The sequence below is a fragment of the Hyperolius riggenbachi genome, chromosome 2 (genome assembly GCF_040937935.1).
Source record: "Hyperolius riggenbachi isolate aHypRig1 chromosome 2, aHypRig1.pri, whole genome shotgun sequence".
In the NCBI taxonomy this organism is placed as follows: domain Eukaryota; kingdom Metazoa; phylum Chordata; class Amphibia; order Anura; family Hyperoliidae; genus Hyperolius; species Hyperolius riggenbachi.
Genome location: NC_090647.1, coordinates 374,099,476 through 374,116,775, shown reverse-complemented (window position 1 = coordinate 374,116,775; position 17,300 = coordinate 374,099,476).

Sequence of the window (17,300 nt, the reverse complement as noted above, 5' to 3'; positions counted from 1 at the left end):
CAGCCACACCTGTAGCCACGCCCCCTCCCCTATAAAGTTCTTTGGTGTCTGGTGGTTCTCCCTCCCTTTGTTATATAGTTTTCCTGGAGTCTAGTTCCCCATCCCCTCTCCAATATAGCTTCCCTATGGTCTAATGGTTCCCTGTCCTGGGTTCCATTAGCCCCAATATTTGCAGCAGAGTATGGGTGCAGTGGTAGCCATGCTTATCTCACCTCCTCCAGACGCTTCAACAATGTCCGTCCATCTTCTACAAATCATGGCTCTCTCTCTGCCTGGCATCATGATCTTCTTATGTTCTGTGTAATCACACTACACAGGAGAATCAGGCACAGGAGCGAGCGGTGAGCTGCTGAAAAAGGACAGACATTATTAGTGGAGCTCAGAAGAGGTGAGATAAGCACAGCTACTAAGTACAGGGAAATATACTGCGCTCCACTAGGAATCAGAGGTGCGCACTGACGTCACCAGGAAGCAGGGAAGATGGATGGTGAGGTGCTGCTCTGTTTGTCCGTGGCTGGAGAGAGTACAATAAGCTATGTAATCCTGCGCTTTGAAGCAATAAACTGGAGTTAGTTTTTACATATGGGCCTTCTCCTTGGCTGATACAGAAAGGCTTGATATGCAGTGAGGCAAGACGCGCTTCTGGTGAGTGCTCCAACAAGGGGGGAAACTGAGCTCTGATCCCTCAATAGGTGGTGGCACTACCCCCTGGAGTGTGGCACGGGGTGCTGATAGTAGCTATCTGCTGGTAATACTGGGCACTATGTGCATAATTTAATTTGTTTTACATGGTGTGATTAAACGCAGTGACTTGGTGGATATAAGCACAGTTACTGCTATTTCCATACTCTGTATCAGATACTGGGCCTGTGGGGAGTACAGGGTGGTGGGTGCGTTGGTCTAGGACATAAAGGAGGTGCAAACCCCCCCAATCAGGTAAGTATGCAGGATGCATTGATGTGGTATTGGAGCTTCAATACACTGGAGTTCTTTGATATATGTGTGAGATATCAGGCACAGATGACCATGAGAATAACAGAGTCGCCCAGGCCATAATTAGCACTAACAGAATTGGCAGCCTTAAGGTAGCCATACACTGGTCAATTTGCCATCAGATTCGACCAACAGATAGATCCCTCTCTGATCGAATCTGATCAGAGAGGGATCGTATGGCTGCCTTTACTGCAAACAGATTGTGAACCAATTTCAGCCTGAAACCGATCACAATCTGTGGTGGTGGTGCTGCCGCCGCTCCCCCCCCCCCCCCCCCCCGCATACATTACCTGCTCCGGCGCGACTTCCCAGGTCTCCGCTGTCTTCTCCGCTCTGGTCTGGTCTCCGTGTCCGGCATGCTTCACTTCTTCCTGCCCGGCAGGAAGTTTAAACAGTAGAGCGCCCTCTACTGTTTAAACTTCCTGCCGGGCAGGAAGAAGTGAAGCATGCCGGAGACCAGACCAGAGCGGAGACGGAGCAGTGGTGACAGTGAGTCGCGCCGGCGGAGAAGGTAATGTATTGCCGCTCTATTGCATCGGTCGTCGGGCACTTGAACGCTGCTAGCGACGTGCTCCCTACCCGCGGGCGATCGACGGTAATTTCCGCACGGAGCAATCGACGGGATCGATCTATTTCGGGACGAAATAGATCGAAATTTAGCATGTAGCGTGAACGATGTGACAGCAGATTCGATCCCAGTGATCGAATCTGCTGTCGATCGGCGGGGAATCGGCCTAGTGTATGGCCAGCTTTAGGATAGGGTAGATCATCAGATCACCCCTGTCACCTCTTGGTCTCCTCCACACTGCTAGGAAGAAGATGAGGGCCAATAGAATTTCTCACAATCCCTCCCACCCAGTCAATTGCTTCTTTGAACTCCTTTTATCTGGTCATTGCTATAGAATTACTAGGCACAGGAACACCTTCTTCACTCAAGCAGTTCTTCTGTTAAACGCCAGTCTCCCCCTGCATGACTCTAACCTCTTTTTCAGCATAACTCCCAGCCACCCACGCTGATCTTCAGAGCACCCCCTTGGCAGTACTGCCCAATGCCCTGGTTTCCCCCTGGAACCCGCGATGGCGCACCCTCACCAATACCCTCCAGGCATCGCTATGGAGGATTGGGCCTGCGCATGACGTCAGACGTCATGTCCGATCGTCGCCATAGTGATGACAGAAGCTGTTGGGGAAGTTGCGGTTCTCGTGGGATCGTGGCTAGTAAGTATAGCCGGAGGCGATCGGGGTGACCAGAGTGGTGCCGGGGGACTTGGGGCACATGTGTAGTGTGCTAGCTACACTATTTAAAATCAATTTAAAACAAAAATTTCCCTCCCGCAGCCGCTTGGCCGCTACAACTGAACGCCAGGGAGGTTAATTCTCCATGGCATTCCTCGGAAATGCTTTGGTCTATATTGATATGTTGGCTCCCCCTACATCATGTCATGGTCATGGGAAATAACAGCTGTAAACAGCTGTTATTTCCTACAATGTTGCATTATGGGAAATAACAGCTGTTTACAGCTGTTTCCAACTGCCAAAAAAGCAAGCGGCATTTCCTTTCACTGCCATCACCTGCCGGCAGTAAAAATATCACCATGTGAGAAATGTCAGAATGCAAATCAGGGAGAGGAAACATTTTAGAATGGGCATACACTGACTAAGTCATTTACACATAATAAAGTGAAGCACTTTTTTATTACATTATTCTCACTGGTGTTCCTCTTTAACTGTCCCACGGGTCTCACAATCTAATTCCTATAATAGGCATATACCTATGCATGTATTGTGCAATGTATGTAAATTTTAAATTCATAAAAAATAAAAAAAATTGCAGCAGCAATCAGATGCCACCACAAGAAAGCTCAATTTGAGAGAAGAAAAGAAAGCGAAATTCATTTGGGTGCTAAGTTGTATGACTGAGCAACAAACTGTTAAAGCTGCTCAGTGCTGAACAGTAAAAAATGAATCACCTGGTCACTGGGGGAGGGGGAAAAAACCTGTGGTCCTCAACCTATTTGCACTAAAGGTGCACAGATAGACATTTCTAAATATCCATATTGCAGGAAGTGGTTTGAATAGTTTTTTGCTGGATGCTCTTCATTTACTAGAAGAGATATACAGTGCAGATCAGTAAAGCTCTGTACTGTAAAAAGCTCTGCACTGTCCAAACATTCAATTATTAAAGAGCAGTTTTTGTTTTTCTTCCAAAATATTTCTATTACTTGATATTCACAGATACGATCACTTTGTTGCTGTTCACTGTCCATATCAGTTAGTGATCTCCTATGTTTCATTTATATTTACATATTTTACATTTGAAAGAGCCGTGCATCCCTATTCCCTAATCCCAATGCAGCATCTTTGTAGATATCAAAAGTAAAGCATGTGTAGTTCTATGTAAACTCAACTGCAACTACAGTCTTTATGAGGATTTCACAATAGAACATTTATGCTCCTGTTGGCGAAGACACAAAAATCTAGAGCAATAATAAAATCTATTTTTGGAAGTACAAAAGGAGTGATGGGCATGCAATATTAAGCAGGTATTGCTACTGCTTTAAATCTGACAGCAGGTAAAGTCTGGATTCTGTTTGTGTCTTGTATTCATCCGCAACTCTATATTTCATGCATTAAAGATCTAAGTCATGTTCGTTTTCATTCAGTGCCTTTGAAGACTAAACCCTTTCCAACCTTTTTAATTTAAATTTTTTATAAGAGCGTACTTTGCTTTTTTCTTTATCCCTGTTTGTTTTCAAACTACTTTCCTGAGATAAATTTAGGTGCATAAATTGATTCCCAGGCATTATAATGTTAAATAAAAACTGTAAAGAATTTCTCACTAAAATGTCTACATTGCTTTTTTTTTTTCTTTATTTCTCAGAAGGCGCAGGCACAGAACAACAACATACTGTATTTATCACATATTCTGCCTCAAAGGGGAAAAAAACTCCAGTAAAAAAATGCAAATTTTCTCTGTTACTGAGGCAAGCATTGAAACAGGAATAAGAGGTTTGGCACTGACTTGACAGCCCACTGTTCTGAGAGCATTTAAGCTCACCAACTGCACCAAAGTGTCCCCAATCTGGTGTGTCCTACTCTAACCAGGCAAAAATGCACATTTTTTATCAGAGTTCTAGTGGGAACCATGCCAAAAGCCCCATGGGCAACTAAATGGAAGAAAGGAGATTAAAAACACCTCACCTTCTACTAGCTACTGACTGAACTCCGCTCATTTATATGCTTAACTGTGCTAGAGGTGGGCATGGTTATGCACGCTCACAGGAGAAAATAATATATACCAGGGGATGAGCAGCACAAACCAAATTCTATGCAATACTATGCAAAGCATGCACGCAGCACTGGAGATCCCCAGTCTCCATAAGAAATATATAACTCTTATGGAGACTGGGGATCACCAGTGCTACATGTATTATAAACACATTGAGGTGCCCAGTGAAAAGAGAATTAATCCCACCCCCCATAGGTCTATGCATTTATCTCCTGGGAAGAACAACTAGTTACTGCAAGAAATGTGTTGAGGGTATTAACCTCCCTGGCGGTTTATTTATTTTGCCAGGGAGGCTGCGGGAGGGTTTTTTTTAAATTAAAAAAAAAATATTTCATGCAGCCAACTGAAAGTTGGCTGCATGAAAGCCCACTAGAGGGCGCTCCGGAAGCGTACTTTCGATCGCCTCCGGCAATCGAAAGTAACAAGATAGGCCGCAATGAGCGGCCTATCTTGTTTCGCTTTCCTCGTCGCCATGGCGACGAGCGGAGTGACGTCATGGACGTCAGTCGACGTCCTGACGTCAGAGCCGCCCGATCCAGCCCCTAGCGCCGGCCGGAACTGTTTGTTCCGGCTGCGCTGGGCTCGGGCGGCTGGGGGGACCCTCTTTCGCCGCTGCACGCGGCGGATCGCCGCGGAGCGGCGGCGATCGGGCAGCACACGCGGCTGGCAAAGTGCCGGCTGCGTGTGCTGCTTTTTTCAGAATGAAAATCGGCCCAGCAGGGCCTGAGCGGCGACCTCCGGCGGCATACCCCGAGCTCAGCTCGGGATTACCGCCAAGGAGGTTAATGGACGGATATCTCTGTTTGAATTACCAAACTGTCACTGCAGGCCATTTGCATACACCATATGACAATCAGGAACATACATGCTATCAGTACAGCCACCTGACACTGACACCTGATGAAGTAGGTTTGACCCAAAAAATGTGTTATTTTTTTTATGCCCATTGAAATATTTCTTCCACTCACTGTCTGTCCTTTCTCAGCAAGTATGCGCATATAATTATATACCTTTTTATAATTTTCTTCTCTTTTTCCTAGGCATCTCCATACATCTGTATTAATGCATAGACATATTGTAACGTCTGAAACTATGGCGGCTACGGATGCGCAGGATAGATCCGCAGCTGCCTTTGTTCCTTGTTCACAGGCCTTATCCGTCCCGGCGGCGTCCAGCACGCTGGGAACGGCATTGTCTCTTGCTCATAGGGTCTCTGTATAGCGCGGGCGCGCGCGGAGACAGGACCTTTATGCTGGAAGAAGGCGCGTCAGCTGACCTGCCGGTCGGCTGTTGTCAGGAGTGACTCGCGCCGCTAGGATTGTCTGATTGCTAGGGGGTGTGGCGCTGGGCTCTCCTCGGCTTCTTAAGCCTTCACGGTTCATTGGCAACTCGTCTGCTGTTGCGAATACACTCGTGTTAGCGCTCAGACCTAGTGAGGTTCCAGTTGATGATAGATGTATATGCAGTGTTTGCAATATACATCTATCTATAGTTAGTTATTATTACATTGTATTTTTGATAACCTGTGTATGATTCTGGCTACTCTCTGACCTTGCTATTGCTAAACGATTCTATACCTCTGCCTTTCTGACTTTAGTTGCTGAACCTCTGCCTGATATTAACTACTCTCTTGCCTGCCGTTTGGTACTGTCTCTGCCTGCCTGTTATCGTACTTTGCCTGTCTGACTACTCTACTCACCAGTGGGCCCTTGCCACTGGTGAGGTGCTCTGGCCATTAGAACCCACCAGCTCTTCTAGTGAGGTTCAGACTCTCTAGTATAAGCTCCAGTGACTGACAAGGTCTTGCTAGACTATTCAGTCACTGGTGCTGTTATTACCTTACGTGTAGGGAAAGAATGGATAGAGGTGAAAGAGTTCTTTACGTGCCAGACAGAATTTGTTGTGTATGTCCTGTTATGCCCTTGTGATCGTTTCTACATCGGGCAAACTACAAGACCAATGAAAGTTAGCTTTGGAGAACATATGGCTTCCATTAAATCAGGAAAGGGCTGTACCCGACTTATTGATCATATGAGAAATGAACACGGGACTGAAAGATTCAATTTAAGATTTGCGGCATTGGAAAAACAGGAGATACACCGGAGAGGGGGTGATAGGGAGAGACTCCTACTAAGAAGAGAAACCAAGTTGATATTAAAAACAGAAGCAATGGGCCCAATAGGGCTCAATGAAAAAACTGAACTTTCCTGTATGCTTGATCCCTGAAAATAAGGACTGGTTGTTGTAATTATCTAATCATTGCTGTGTAAATATTACTGTTGGGGCGGGTTAAGGGCGTGTTGTGGCCAGATATTGCTAGGCCATTAGAAGCAATATTATGTGTATAATGGTATTGAAAAACTATGTAATAATTGATTAGTCTTGAGGATCGGGGTTTAGCCCCACCGCAGTGCGATTTGTCCAATGGATCGAGAATAATAATGATTGTGAACCTTTTAGTAGAATGGGCCAGTAGTTGGGGTCCACTTTCACTGGTCTGGATCCAATGTTAAGCCAATAATTCATTAGGGATCAGTGATAGTGATCCAATGGCTGACTTAAGGGTGAATTGCTTGCGGTGGAGTATCAATCTTGTGGGTCATCTCAGGATGACCAGTTGCCTCTGAGCTAGATGCCAAATCCAAAAAAGATTTTGCTACGTTTAGAACTCTCCATAGAGTGTTTTTAAAGTCACCGTTCACTAAATTCACTGGTCACCTCACCTTTAATGCATGCCATGGTGATCTGGACGCAGATAATATGGGATGGCTTGTACATGTTCGTGCTTGTATAAATATATACTTTATAATTCTTTGGGGAGGAATGACCCAGCCCGGGTGCCTTATGTGTTGCACAGGGCAGGGTTACCCATTAAGAATGTATTCAGCGATCCTGGTAAATAGCAGGCGCTGCTATGAAACGGACATCCGCGTTTTCCAGGGGGTCGGAACTTGTTCCCCCGCCCTCTGAACCCGTTGCGAAGCGTCTGCGTCCCCATGGAAACTTGCTCCCAACATGGAGGAAGCGACAACACCGGAAGGGGCGGGGTTTAATCTCCATCATATGCCGGGTACTCGCTTCCTCCTTTAACAGTGGTACGCAGCGTGACCAAGCATCGCCAGACGCGAAACGGCCGTCGCTCACCACCCTAGTGCCCACCACCCACCTCCTGCACCGATGACCGAGCACTCCAAGGATACGTAAGATCTATCCAAAGGTTTTTGATGTAGTATTCGATATGCAGCATGTTCAGTAGGTACACTGCAATGCACTTTGACGCTGTCACTTTGGAAGGAATAAATGCTTTTTGGACGGAAGGTGCACGCTCTAGTGTTCTTGTTTGATGCTTCTATTTGAACTGTTTCTTCTGGTTGTACTGTGACAGCACGTCCTGTGACAGCAAGTGCAGATGCTGCAGCTTAATCAGAGAGTGTTGTTGCCAACGTGATACTGTCTGTTTAACCTGCCACAGCTCATAATAACGAAGGGATGTGCCACACCATCTTGCTTTGATCTTCTATTACGGCTGTTATTACCTTCCCAGCTCCTCTAGAAAGGTCTTGCTAAATTATTCAGTCACTTGTGCTGTTATTACCTTTCCAGCTCCGCTGGAAAGGTCTAGTTTAACTATTCAGTCATTTGTACTGTCAGTACCTTACCAGCCCCTCTGGTAATGTTTTGCCAAACTTCTTTAGTTCTCTCATTATTAGTACTTTCCCAGCTCCTCTGGTAAAGGTATTGTTATTTGTGTTGATAGACCCTTGAGCTCCTCTGGAGAAGTCTATACTGTTGCAGCTAGTCCCCACCAGCTCCTCTGGTGAGGTCTAGCACTGTTCTCGCAGCTAGTACTCACCAGCTCCTCTGGTGAGGTCTAGCACTGTTCTCGCAGCTAGTACCCACCAGCTCCTCTGGTGAGGTCTAGCACTGTTCTCGCAGCTAGTACCCTCCAGCTCCTAGAGGTGAGGTCTAGCACTGTTCTCGCAGCTAGTGCCCACCAGCTCCTCTAGTGAGGTCTAGCACTGTTGTTGCAGATAGTACTCACCAGCTCCTATGGTGAGATCTATCCATTTACTCTACTGTTGCACCAAACACCACACCTTACTCTCCGCTAGCTATACTAGTTACATATACATAGTTATTTTGGTTAAAAAAAGATTATCTTATTTTGAATTACGGCCAGTATCATCAGGTACAGAACGCCAGAGAGTTACTTTAATTAAGATTATTATCTGGTAACTCACAGTCCTGGGCCTACAGTCTCCCTCAGGAAAATGAGGCTTTGACCTAAGTTGACGCTTTTTTTAAAGCAATGGCAGTTATATACGATGATCCTGATTTAGCCATAACGTCAGAAAGGAAATTGAAGACACTCAGGCAGGGGCATAATCCTGTTGAAACTTATGCAGCTGAGTTTAGGAGATGGGCAGTCTCAGCCAGATGGGGGCAATACGCACTCTTAGATTGTTTTTAGTCGGGGTTATCCGATGTAGTTGCCGACTTGATGTTGGGGCACCCCGAACCTAAATCATTGGACGAAGCCATTTCACTGGCTGTTAAAATTGATCGGCGAGTTCTCTATCAGAAGCAAGCTTGAAGTAAAGGTCCAGGGAGATATGCTTCTGGTACTTTTTCTGCTTCAGTGCCTTCCTCTCCACCTCGTGATGAGCCCATGCAGATTGGGCAAACCAAGCTCACAGAGGTCGAGAAAAACAGGAGACGCAATGAAAAATGATGTCTTTATTGTGCTGAGAAAGGGCATATAGTGGCTGCTTGTCCCAAGAAGGCGGAAAACTCTATCGCCTAGGAGTAGCTGGAGGTACTACCCTAGGCGATCCAGTCTTACCTCTAAGCAATAAACGTTTATTACTCCCGTGTTCTATCACCTGGAGGGAGCAGGTTCACTCCACTCAGGTGTTTATAGACTCGGGTTTGGCTGTGAATGTCATTGCTTATGATTTTGCTCTCAAATTTGGTTTTCCTTTAACTCCTGTGGGACATCAGGTGCGGATTACCGCAGTGGATGACTCCCCTTTACCAATAAAACAGTCCATCACCCAAACTCCTGTGTTGTTGTGTCAGTTAGGAGTCTTGCATAAGGAACAAATACAGTTTCTGGTACTCAAAATGTCCACCTCCACTGTCATTCTGGGTATGCCCTGGCCTAAAAACATTCTCCTAGGATTGACTGGAGTTCCAGACAGTTGTTAAGCTGGTCTCCTTATTGTCATCATCATTGTCTGGAGAATTTTACCTTAGCCATTACTGAAATTCAAGTGGAGGGGACTCCTGAGTCGTCCTCGGAACCCCCTGAGATGGTTTCCTGGGTGGATTGGGTACCTACGCTAAGCCCATTCCAACAGGATGTCCCTAAAGGGAAACCAGTGTATGTTTCTGGCTACTCTTTGACCTTACTATTGCTAAACGATTCTATACCTCTGCCTTTCTGACTTTAGTTGCTGAACCTCTGCCTGATATTAACTACTCTCTTGCCTGCCGTTTCGGTACTGTCTCTGCCTGCCTGTTATCGTACTTTGCCTGTCTGACTACTCTACTCACCAGTGGGCCCTTGCCACTGGTGAGGTGCTCTGGCCATTAGAACCCACCAGCTCTTCTGGTGAGGTTTAGACTCTCTAGTATAAGCTCCAGTGACTGTTAGTACCTTGCCAGCTCCTCTGACAAGGTCTTGCTAAACTATTCAGTCACTGGTGCTGTTATTACCTTCCCAGCTCCTCTGGAAAGGTCTTGCTAAACTATTCAGTCACTTGTGCTGTTATTACCTTCCCAGCTCCTCTGGAAAGGTCTAGTTTAACTATTCAGTCATTTGTACTGTCAGTACCTTACCAGCCCCTCTGGTAAGGTTTAGCCAAACTTCTTTAGTTCTCTCATTATTAGTACTTTCCCAGCTCCTCTGGTAAAGGTATTGTTATTTGTGTTGATAGACCCTTGAGCTCCTCTGGAGAAGTCTGTACTGTTGCAGCTAGTACTCCCCAGCTCCTTTGGTGAGGTCTAGCACTGTTCTCGCAGCTAGTACCCACCAGCTCCTCTAGTGAGGTCTAGCACTGTTGTTGCAGATAGTACTCACCAGCTCCTATGGTGAGATCTATCCATTTACTCTACTGTTGCACCAAACACCACACCTTACTCTCAGCTAGCTATACTAGTATTATTGGTGATTCTGCAGATCACCAATGATCAGACGTCCGAGTTGCAGCACCCAATCCTTACACATATTATTTTAATAGATAGTGGTTTTTTTTATTTCTTTTAGTGTTTGACCTCTCTATGACAGACAGATCAGCAACCCAGTGGTAAGATGGGGTAAAAATGTGTGCAGTGGTGCTATATGGCCATTTTATACAGTGTCAAAGGTAATAATGGAAAGATGCAAATCCTTTAATTTACAGTTGTTTGGAATTCCTTAAACCAAGTCTCATTTCTGGAACATTCAAAAGCAACAACATAACTTTGCAGCATTTTTGCTAAATACTTTGGCAACTACATCAGTAACACCCCAGCATTATTTTAATAAAAAAAAAAAATATCAGTCAGTTGACAAGATACATTGGGACTATCTCAAGTGAGTGCTGACTCATGTTGGGGTCAAAAGCTCTCCATAAAATGATGGGTTTATATCAAAGATCTGCTGATAGGGTGTAGGCCAATGTTGTCCTTTCTGACATTTCTGCAATTGCACCAGACTGGGACACCACCCCTGTTTTTAGTTTGTATGGAGCACTTCACTAATGCTCTCCATAAAAATAAAGACATTCCAGGCCATAACACCCAAAACAGAGATTACAAACTTGGTCTTTATGCAGATGATCTATTATTGTACTTTACCAGTTCCCACATCTCAGTGCCCAATTTCCTTAAAGTAAACCTGCACTGAAATTAAAAGTCAAAATTAACATATGCATGTCACACTTGCCTAACACATAGTCTGCTTATCAATCTCTTTCTCCTCTCCCATATTCTGTTTGTCCACTGTGATAAATGGAATTCTCTGTCCTCCATTTTAAGAGTGATTAAACTGTTAAACTGTAATATCGCCCACTTGAGCCAAAGGGAAACATGGACATTACCTTGCAAATAAGTTATCGATTGAGCTATAAATGGCAGCAACTGATATATAACTGACAGAAGCTGATATATTTCAGTTTTGACAAAATGTTGTCAGAACTAGAAGAAAACTTTATTAGAACAAAATGGTGAGCAACTGAAAGGAACTGACATTTAGGTAAGTATGTTACAGTTCACGAGTCACGGTTCTGATTACTGTTATTATTGCCAATTTCATTATAAATGCTTAATAGTTATTATAGTTGACCTATAGATGACCTGTAGTCCAGATGTCAAAAAGTTTTATTGTTTTCCTTTCTTGTTCATTTATTTCCTATTTCTCTACTCTCTCCTCTAGTGGGTTTTACACAATGACATTCTTACCTCCTATGCCCCTTCTTTTATGGCTTCTTCTTCTTTATATTGCAGAATGGGTGTTTTTGTCATTCAATATAATATCTGCATATACTGTATGTACTTCTGTCCATGCTTACTTGGTACTTTTTCGTATCCAGCAGTCTTCATTATGTTCTATTTACCTGCATCAGTGTTTTACTTCTTCTAACATCTGGAAATATGCCTGAAGAGGGGGACTAGATCCCAGAGAGCTTGCATAATTTAACTTAATTAGTTAGCCATTAAAAGGTATTACATTTACAAGACTTTGTTTTTGTTATTAAATATCATTTTAAAACAAACCTTATTATGTAAAACATTTTTTTTCTCATAGTGTCAACTGGTGACATTTTAGCAAATGGAATTAGCCATACATTGGATTTCTCCCCCCCAAAAAACCTTCAACATGGTCAGTATGCAAACAGATTGCTTTTATAATAGAAGTAAGAAGATCTTGCTAACAAAAAAAAAATAATAATCTGGCCTCCCAGCAGAGATAGGCAGCTCTTGGCATGGTCTTCCTAAAATGAAAATAGGTAGGTCCTAAAACAGAAGCAGAGGAACACAGGGAAAAACAGTAAGCGGGTGGAGGGAGGGGTTACACGAAAATAAAAGAGCTTAAGGTTTTCCTTTTATTTATTCAAGTGAAGGGGCAGAAATTGAGTTATTTTGGAAAGAAGATAATGAAATTATGTCAGGAGAAAGCAGAATAGACCAGATGCTCAGGCTTTTGTGTTTTGGCACTCTGCTAAGTGGGGGTTTTCATATGGTTCAACTTGCTTGTAGTACACAGGTTATTAATGTTCTTGCCTTGTTTCACACACTGAGCAGCACAGATGTGCCAGGCCAGACCAAAATAGTTTTGCCACAAGGCAAGGTATAAGAATAGTCTGGTCAGATGTAAAAGGTTCTGAACTTTCTGGGCACCCTGATCCCTTTCTCAGGATGTTGCTGCTGTGCAACATCATCCTTCTCTCCAGCACTTTGTTGGTCCCTGACTTCAGTCAGTGTTGATCACACACCTCATTATCTCCCACATCCTTCTTTTGACTGTACTCTGATGTACAGTAAGGACCAGTAGGTGGGACCTTTATTTCTTATAGCTATGCTGCCTTGTAGGATGTACGATAAATGAAGAAGATGCTGTGACACTATCTGCATGGAGATTGTTTGTGTGCCCCCCTGCCGTATTTACTCCAGGTGCACTGGGTTTCTCCTACATCCCAAAAACATACAATAGGCTATTTGTCTCTCCCCATAAAAAATTGACCTTAGGAACATAACACAATGACTGAATATGGTGCGGATTTAAATGTGAGCTCCTCTGAGGGACAGTTAGTGACATGACTAAATGCACTATGTAAAAGCAATGCAAAAGATATTGGTGCAAATTTAAAATAATAATAAGATGCAGCTCCAGTGACAGTGAAAGAAGTAGTATGATTCTGCTCAGCCAACTGGGCCATTTACTCTGCAGTGTAAAGGAGTCTTATATTGTTACTCATGCATGTAGCACCCAGGTGCATAAAGTGAACCCAAGGTGAAAATAAAATGATGAGATAAACAATTATACTTATCCTCCGACTGCTAAAAACAACTTTTTTTAAGTATCCCAGGGTTTTAATTTATATTTAAGCATCTTCAAAGTAGGTTGATTGCTTAAGGTCTTTAATCAGTGGCAGCCTTTTAGGCATCCCAGAGTTAGAAAAAGGTTAATAGTTCATGTATTTTAGCTTTCCCTGCCCTCTGAAGTTGTATTCTGCCAGGAAAACATTTATGGCTGTAATTTGCTTATCAGTGACGTTTACTATATTCCCGGCAAGCTACCGACAAGACTGAAGCTGTCACTTCCATGTCTAAAATTTAACTGTTTCAGGCAGCAAAATAAAACAAGTAAAACAGCCTGGTTATTAATATGTTTTATGCTGTACATACACGTTTATCTCATCATGTCACATATCGCCTCGGGTACACATATCACCTCGGGTACACTAAAGCTCTTGCCCTTTTTCAAGTGCTGCTTTTTTGGAGGGTACCCTACTTTCCCTCCCCTAGGATGTTGTTGCTCTGCAACTTGGTTGTTCTCCTCACCTTAGCTGTTACTTGTTGGGACCATTTCTTCACCCCATGACGAATCAGGCGTCCTCCTCCTACTGACTGGATTCTGTCTTGTAGGAAATGCTACGTTAAACTGTGGATTTTATCCTAAATTATTTCCCAAGGTTCCAGTTAATCTTGCTTCATGTTATCAATTTTGATGGTGTAGCTCTAACTCACATCATTACATGTAAAAAAAAAAAAGAGAAAAAAACGAAAAAAAAAAAAGAGGATTGGAAACTTTGAATGAAAATCCCAATAACTATCATTTTTAATATAATTGTGTGAAACATTATTAAAAATCAGCACAGACAAACAGAAAAAAATAATCAGTAAATAATCAATATGAAAACATAACTTAGAATTAAAATAAAAGAAAGTTATTCAAATAATTGGTTGTTTCCTGCCTCAAGAACTATATTATCTTCAGTCAGTATTAATGTATTGCTTGCTCTGTTGACTCTAATGCGTTGTCTGTAATGAGGCAAATGCCTGCATCTACATTATGACAGACTAGCTCCACTTAACAGTATTACTTGTTGCACAGTGGATTCCAGCTGGCAAGATAATGAAATGCCCCACAGTTAAAAAGTTAACATTGATGTCAGAATGAAGAATGAAGATAAGAGGAGTGATATTCATCCAGCAATTATTTTGTAATTGCTAGCGCCAAGGCATTTTTCTTTATTTTCTATGAGCAAGATTATTTAAATGTGAAACTATTGGAAGAAATAAAGTGAACACTGAACATCAGATAAAAGTTTTCACATCACTTTATGTAGTATTGAAGGATTTAAATGGATGGCTTCCAACCCATATACAAATCCTAATGTATAATTAGCATAGCATGCCTACTAAAAAGGATGGTGATAGGAACATACAGCATAAGTAGTATAGTTAACAGCTTTACAGTATTAAAGAAAAATTTAAGACTAAATATATATTTCCCCAGGCCAGCAAATCTCTGCATTTAATTCTACTGGTTGAGATTTTTTTTTTTAAACAAATGATATTTATAATGTCAAACCAAGAAATCTATGGGGGTCTTGCCATAAATGTTTTTGCATAATGTGATGTAAACACACTTCATAGTGTAATATAACAATACTTAAAACACATGGATGTAGCTTTTCAATTACCATATATACTCGAATACCAGTTGACCTCGTGTATAAGTCGACTCCAATATTTGTCCCTCTGCAGCTGGAATTTTTTTTACTAACTCAAGTATAAGTCTACCCAGCAAAGTTAAGGGCTGCACTTGGGGACCAGGAGGTGTTAATGACTGCACTGCCTATAGTATTGCAGCCATTAACCCCTCCTGTTGTTTAAGTGCAGCCAATACCTCCTGCAGGCCCCAAATGCTGCAATTATTCACTCCCTTTTATGCAGCCCAGTATTTCACCCGTCAATTTCCTTGTTAACTGTTGTGGCCAGGACTTTCAGACCCGTGTTTTCTTGGCATTTCCTTTCCTCAAAGTATCACTTACCACTGGGCAAATTGCTACAAATGGGAATGTCCCTATCAGTACACACATTACTCAGTGTACTCAGTGTTGCCCGTGACTTGTGTATAAATCGACCCCTATACTTTTATGAAGTGAATCAGACCTAAATTTCTAGACTTAAACTCGAGTATGTACAGTAAATGTGAATGACAGAGTACTTATAAACTGGTACTGTGCATATTTATAACTTTTTATTTTTTTTCTTCTTAATTTTAAATAAACTAATGCTGGTAATCATCAATATTCAAACTGTTGAGCCATGGACAGTAAGGGCCTGAAAACACTAGCACACTTCTGTTTGCTTCTGTCTCTTGCCCAACTTCCATACAATTAAACATCATGATACAATGTGCTCGCTCCAATTCACTTTTTCTCCTACCTTATATTTTCACTTCTTATGAATAAAATGCCCTTTAACCACTTGCCGACCGCGCACTCATAACGCGCGTCGGCAAAGTGGCAGCTGCAGGACCAGCGACGCAGTTCTGCGTCGCCGGCTGCAGGCTAATTAATCAGGAAGCAGCCGCTCGCGTGAGCGGCTGCTTCCTGTCAATTCACGGCGGGGGGGCCCCGTGAATAGCCTGCGGGCCGCCGATCGCGGCTCGCAGGCTAAATGTAAGCACAAGCGGAAATAATCCGCTTTGTTTACATTTGTACAACGCTGCTAACAGTAGCAGCGTTGTACCAGATCAGCGATCCCCGGCCAATCAGCGGCCGGGGATCGCTGTCACATGACAGGCAGGAGCCTGTTAGAGGCTGCACAGGACAGATCCGCTCCTGTGCAGCCTCAGATCTCCGGGGAAGGGAGAGAGGAGAGGGAGGGGGGGGGATTTCGCCACGGAGGGGGGCTTTGAGGTGCCCCCCCGCAACACCCAGGCAGGCAGGAGCGATCAGACCCCCCCCAGCACATCATCCCCCTAGTGGGGAAAAAAGGGGGCGATCTGGTCACTCTGCCTGGTGTTTGATCTGTGCTGGGGGCTGCACAGCCCACTCAGCACAGATCAGCTAAAACAGCGCTGGTCCTTAAGGGGGGGGGGGTAAAGGGTGGGTCCTCAAGTGGTTAAGCTACCATCAAGCAAGAAAATACTCAGAATAATGATAGTACTTTCACCTACTTTTTTGTTACTTCTTGGATGGCAGAGTGATAAATATTTTTTTTAAAAGGACTATGAAAAATTATCTCCTAGGTGAAAACTTAGGAGAAAAAGGGAATTGGACATGATCCAATGACAGTTAAGTAATTGGTTACTAGCTAAATCAAATCTAAACAGATACAGATAAATGTGTTGATGTTATATAGTTACATAGTTATTTGGGTTGAAAAAAGACATACATTCATCAAGTTCAACCAGAGAACAAAGTACAGCACCAGCCTGCTCCCTCACATATCCCTGTTGATCCAGAGGAAAGCGAAAAACCCTTACAAGGCATGGTCCAATTAGCCCCAAAAGGGAAAAAAATTCCTCCCCGACTCCAGATGGCAATCAGTTAAAATCCCTGGATCAACATCATCTTCTAGACATGAACTGCAAAGCAGTTATCTTATGTCTACCACCACAACAGCTAAGCAAATATAGTTTTGGGGATCTGAAAACTCAATGGGCTTGATTCACAAAAGAGTGCTAACTGATAGCACAGCCGTTTTTGTGCGAATTTTTGCATTGCATGCGATCATGAATTTTCGCGCTAAACGATAACATTTTCGCACGCAAACGTGAATTTTCGCACACAAACGATATCGGTTTCACGCGAAAAATCGTGTTTGCATGCAAAATCTTTATGATCACACGCAACGTGAAAATTCGCACGAAAACGGCCGTGCTATCAGTTAGCACTCTTCTGTGAATGAAGCCTATAGGTTATTGTTGGAATAGTTGATGTAGGACTTTGAGTCCCTGTTAAGGAAATGATCAATTTAGATAGCATTAAGGTAGCCATACACAGGTCTGTTTTTCCAG